This window comes from Ochotona princeps, chromosome 8 (genome assembly GCF_030435755.1).
Source record: "Ochotona princeps isolate mOchPri1 chromosome 8, mOchPri1.hap1, whole genome shotgun sequence".
NCBI lineage: Eukaryota > Metazoa > Chordata > Mammalia > Lagomorpha > Ochotonidae > Ochotona > Ochotona princeps.
Window position 1 is genome coordinate 34,048,307 of NC_080839.1, and position 6,391 is coordinate 34,054,697.

The window sequence follows — 6,391 nt, forward strand, 5'->3', positions numbered from 1 at the left end:
GGCCCAAGAGCTTTGTCTTTGAGTACTCATTAAACCTACCCCCATTTAACCAAAAAGGGAGAAAAGACCCAAAACAAAAATATCTGAGATGAAAAGAAAAATGCACTGACACTGCAAACATAAAAATAATTAACAAGAATTACTACAGTTATATGTCAACAAATTGGAAAATCAAAAAGAAATGGATAGATTTCTAGACACATCAATCTACCTAAATTAAGTCATGATGACATATAAAACATAAGCAGAGCAATAGTTAAGATAGAGACTGAATCAATAATAGAGACCCACCAAACAAGTGTCCAGGACTGGATGGCTTTACTGCTCAACCTATGAAACTTTTCAATAAGAACTAATTTTAATTTTTGTCAAAATATTCAGAACAACTGAACAAGAGGGAATCCTCCAAACTCCTTTTATGAGCCTTTTATGTGAAAATCATCCTTACCACATGATATGTAAATGTAATGAACCAAAAACACAAACTTGTTTTCAAGTAATTGTGGAGCACTTAGTAAAACTTAATCCAATCATTAAAAATCTTTTAAGAAGAATTGTGTGTTCCTGGAAGTAGTCCTGTGGGACCTTGTACAGAGAGAATTCACTACTGGCTGAACCCCACGAAGGCATACAGGGGCTTGAACCTGCACGTCCACTCTAAGAAGGTCTTTGGGACTGCCTAGGCCCTCGAGGCATGCACATTTGAAAAAAGACCAAGTACCTGAAAGACATCACATTGATGAAATCTTGTGTTCCAGTTCTGGTCAGTGTTGGGCTTAGCTGCTGCGCTCAGGCCATGCAGTGGGGTTGGACACAGGGTCAGTGGCCCAAAAAGAGTGGCGAGTGTCCGTTGCTTTTGCTGATGAAGACAGAGAGTAACACTGAACTGAAGAGTCTGAATGCGGATTCCCTGGTCATTGAAAACATCCAGGTGAACAAAGCACCCAAGATGTGTCACTGTACCTACGGTGCCCACGGCGATGTCAACCTGTACATGAGCTCCCACGCCACATCAAGATGATCCTCTGTGAGAAGTAGCTGATTGTCCCTGAGCCAGCGGGGGAGGTAGCACAAAAGAGAAAGATATCTCAGAAGAAACTAAAGAAACAAAAAATGTATGGCCTTGGAGTAAAGTCTGCATAAAATAAATGTAATGAAAAGACAAAAAGAAATGAAAAAAATTATGTAAAAATCAATAGCAAAAAATACTTAAAATATTCCTAAATACTAGAAAGCTAAGCAAAGTTTTTAACATATTCACCAAAATCAATTCAAATAAAATGTTTTACTGAGCTGTAAGGGTATATATATTAAATTCTGTAGACTGCTGTGTGGTGCTATTAGAGGGACCATAAAACTTACTCAGGATTGTATATTGGACTAAAAATCTCAAAAGCATTTAAATAATTATTATCAAAAAAAGTTAGAGTAAGAGTAAGTTCACATGCTAAAAACTGCAACACTGGGCTGGGCGCAGGGGCCTAGCAGCTAAAGTCCTCGCCTTGAATGTGCCAGGATCCCATATAGGTGCCGGTTCTAGTCCCAGTGGCCCTGCTTCACATCCAGCGCCCTGCTTGTGGCCTGGGAAGGCAGGCAAGGATGGCCCAAAGCCTTGGAACCCTGCACCTGTGTGGGAGACCTGGAGGAAGTTCCTGGCTCCTGGCTTCAGATCGGCGCAGCACCAGCCGTTGTGGTCACTTGGGGAGTGAATCATCGGATGGAAGATCCTCCCCTCTGTCTCTCCTCCTCTCTGTATATATGTCTTTCCAATAAAAATAAATACATCTTTTAAAAAAATTGCAACACTAAGCGCAGAATTTAATAACAAATTCAATGCACACACAATAAGAGGAAATAATTCACACAACTAAGACTGTACAATTGTCCCCAAAGATTAGATGATATAACCTGGGACCAATGTGTGGTATAACAAGCTACTTTCAGCAATTCTGGCATCTTTTAAAGTCACTGATTGGAGTTCCAGCTATTTCTCTTACAATCCAGCTCCCTGCTAATGCACCTGGCAAAACAGCAGTATCCATACACGGATATGGGAGACCTGGTTGTGGCTCCTAACTCCTGGCTTTGACCTGGGCCAGTCCAGGCTATTGTGGCCATTTGGGAAGTGAACCAGTAGATGGAAGATCTGTCTTCTCTCTGTGTCTCCTTCTGTCTCTTTCTCTAGCATTTTGCTTTCAAATATAACATAAGTCTTGAAAAAATAAGACTCTACCCTTGGAGCATGCTACACATCGGGGCCTTGGAGGACTTTGGGTGTCCATACCCTATTTCCAGGTACTGAGGCAGTTGGGAAGCTGGGAGGGCTTTTCCTCATTTATCTCCACTTTCTCCTAATGCAGGAGGAAGAAAAAGAAAAAATTTGGAAACAGTGGGCTCATCCACTTGCCCTTACTCCTTGATTCTTCCCACCCTGATCAACAATGTAAACACCAACTAAAATAAAAAAAAATTTTTAAAGTAAGATTCTAGTTCTACTTTGTGGGTCCTATGAATATTATATCATATTTTAAAACTTTACACATATGAACATATTATGATTCTGTGTTTCCCAAATGCAATTACATTAGATAACAGAAATGTGGTAACCATATATAGAATAGATTATTGTTCAGCTTTTAAAAAGAAAATCACTTGCAGAAACATGAATGAATCTTGAGGATATAAATTGTCTGTAATGAGCCAGACACGGAAAGAAATACATGACCTCACATGCAGAAACCAGAAAAGTTGAACCCATAAGATCACAGAGTGGAGTGATGGTTGCTAGAAGCTGCACAGTGAAGCAAATAGGAGATGTTGGCAAAGAATGCAAAGATTTAGGGAGACGAAACAGATAAATTCTGAAGATCTGCTATACTGCATGGTGACATAACCAATAATAATGATGTATTTCTAACAATAAATTTTAAGTTCTCTTCATCACCAAAAGTTGGTCTGTATGTTAAGTGATAGATCAATTGTCTTACTTTATTCATTTCCTAATATATGTATATATGAAATCACCCCATTGTATGCCATATATAAATCATTGTGCATTTTTGTCAATTAAAGCTAAGAAAAAGAGTTTGCAAGCCAGTAATCACATTTTGTAAAGGTCCAGTCATTGTCACAAAGCAAAAAAAAAAAAAAAATATATATATATATATATATATATATATAAAAATAAGGGGGGAAGTTGTGAAACTGCTATTGCTCACTTACAATATCATGATGTTAGCTCCGTTTCCAGACTGTAGTGGTTATCACGTTCGCCTCACACAATATCATGATGTATGTAAAAATTAAAATTGTTTCTAGTGAATTAATGAACTAATTATTTATAAATCACTGATAACTGGTGATAACTAGTGATTGTTGGTAAGCAAAACAGTAATATTTATAATCAACGAGACCACTAAGCCAGCTCATAGAAATTCTTAATAAATAAATGAATGAATAAATAAAATCATTTGGTAATAAATAAAATAATAAACACAAATCATTTATTCATGTACTACTAATGGACAATTAGAAAATAAAAATAAAGAAATAAATAAAATGCAAAAGGAAAATGAAAAAAACTACCACCAAGTTCCATCTAGTTCAGAGGAATCATTCTACAAATATGATAAGAAAAATTATTATACGATTTTAAAAATGGGGGGTGTATCATTTTAATAGATATAAAGGGTCTAAATCAAAAGAACAATCTAGAAAGACAAGCACAAAAGCCTTGCACTTCTCATGAGTATAACTATAGACCTTCTGTAACTAAAATACTGTGGTATTAAAATACAGAAAAAAGAATAGGTCTTTAAACACACCTACACAAAACAGTAACATGAAACATTTTTAAAAGGTTTTACAGCCCATATATAATTGTAAGAGGAAAAAAGAATTGAAAGCAGCAGAGGGTGGCCCGAAGCCTTGGGACTTTGCAACCTCATTGGAGACCTGGAGGAGGCTCCTGGCTCCTGGCTCAGGACCTTGTGGCCATTTGGGGAGCAAACCAGCAATGGAAGATCTTTGTCTCTGTCTTTCCTCCTCTCTGTAAATCTGCCTTTCAAGTAAAAAACAATATCAATCTTAAAAAAAAAAAAACAAGAATGGAAACATCACAAGCCTGTAGTAAAGGACGTGAAGAACAAACTCTGTAAGCTATCACCAGGTATTAGGCTGTGGATTTTTCTACATAGGACACAGAAGCCCCAGTGTAAGGGAAAAGTGGATTATTGGACTGCATCAAACTTAAAATATTTTTAATATCAAAAGGCACAATTTAGGAAGTAAAAATATAAGCAGAACAACAAAAGATAACTGAAATGTATGTATCTAAGGAAAGAACTGAATTTAAAATAGATACATAACCTATATATGACACTAAATAAAAAAGAAAATTACAGATATGCAAATAGTTTGAAGCCATTTCACAAATAAAAAATATGTATGAGAAAATAGATTTTTTATATTTTCTGAGAGATGGCAATGAATAACACAACATATTATTGCATGTCCTTCAGAGTGGTTAAAATTAGAAAGCATTGATCATTCAAAAAGATGATGAAGATATTAAAACTGAATCTCCCACACTCTGCTGACGGTGCTGTTCCTTGATGCAGCTAATTTGAAAAAGAGATGACATCCACCAAGGCTGGATGCATGCATACCACATGACTCAGGAGGCCTACTCAGAGTTATATCAGAAATGTTCCTACCTCTATAGGAAAGGACGTAATATCAGTGTGCTCATCAACTCACTATCTAAAGTGTCTTGGTATGCACAGAAGAAAATAAAAGCTTTAATAAATAACAATATGCTACATGAATGGAGTTCTTAAACATATGAAGTAAAGTTAGCTAGGCATAAATAAATGTCTAATAAAAGACTCATTTCCATCAAGTTAAAGCACAGGCATAATAAAGAGGTATAGAATAATCTAGAGTATCTTAGTCATCAGCTAATATTGGAGAGCAGAATTCAGTGACGTGATGTGGAGGGGATTTCTGGGGCTAAAACTAATGTTCTAGATCTTGACTGGTTTTCTTGGTAAGAATGTGCTTATTTTTATTACATATATATTTTGTCTTTTAAAGATCTATTTATTTTTATTTCGAAGGCAGATTTATAGAGTGACAGAAAAAGAGTGAACAAGAGATTTTTCATCTGTTGGTTCACTCTTGAAATGGTGGCAACGGTCAAATCTGGGCCAATTTAAACTCAGGAGTCAGGAGCTTCCTCCAAGTCTCCAACATTGGTACAGGGGCCCAAGAAGTTGGGCGATCCTCTGCTCCTTCCTCAGGCACATTAGCAGAGAGCTCGATCATTAGTGAACGGGCACCCATCATGGATGTCCACACTACAAACATATTACGCCATATGCCAGTCTCTCTCTTTCTTTCGTTTTCTCTTTCTTTCTTTCTTTCTTTTCTTTTCTTTTCTTTCTTTTCTTTCCCACTTTCTATCTTCTGCTTCAATGTTTACTTTTAGTGAAAGTAAATTATATGTTCATGATCTCTGTTTTGAATAATGTTCATTCATATGCAGTACATAATTTTGAATTTACAACATTGTTTATTGATTTAATACCTATTTGTAAAATACTTAAAATTGCATTTCTTAGAATTTTCACTTGTTAGTAAATATTCTTTTCATCTATTCCTAATGACTTTATAATATATCAAAATATGTATGCTCTTATAACTTATTTGCATTTTTCACAGCCCAGCATTTGCATGGCTTAAAATTTTACATTATTATAAATAGTACTGAAATGAGTATCCTTTTATTTTTTTGACAATTGTTAAAAAATAACCACCTATATTTGTTGGGCTTAAGGGGTATGTATATTTTGTTTTTTACAGATTTTTCTACAGAGAAGTATGCTGATTGAAATCCTATAGACATTTTGTAGTTTTCCATGCAAGTTATAAAACATTGAGGTTCAAAGCATAGAAAGCGCTTCGTGGTTATCCTAGTGTAAGACTCCTCGACCAGCAAAGCCATTGTTCCTCATCATAGGAAATCAAAATCAGCTTATATTTCCCAATTCCCATCTTTGGGCTGCAAAATCATTTTAATTGATACAAATCATTCTACTACAATATTATGGGTTGAGCAGGACTTGATTTCCCCAAATTTATGTAGCCATTAAAATCTCAAAGTCTCATTGAGAGTCAATGGGGATTTGTGCAAAAGGCTGACAGACTAAGATCTAACTGTGGCGCCTGAGAAGTAGGTCTGGCAGACCACTGAAGGGCTGCCCTCAGAAGGCAATGTTTGTGCGCTCATTTGGTTACATAGCGCAGGAGTGCTCCCTCGGGCACTCTCACTCCTGGCTTAGAGCTTGATGCATCCACTGTCATAGCTAACTTACACCAGCCACTAGATGGA

The 6,391-nt window shown here is 36.3% G+C and overlaps 1 pseudogene; it reads left to right on the forward strand.

Annotated features, from left to right (window-relative positions):
- Nucleotides 1-694: 694 nt before the first annotated feature.
- Nucleotides 695-1,143, forward strand: LOC131481062 (large ribosomal subunit protein uL22-like; annotated as a pseudogene).
- The last annotated feature ends 5,248 nt before the right edge of the window (nt 1,144-6,391 follow it).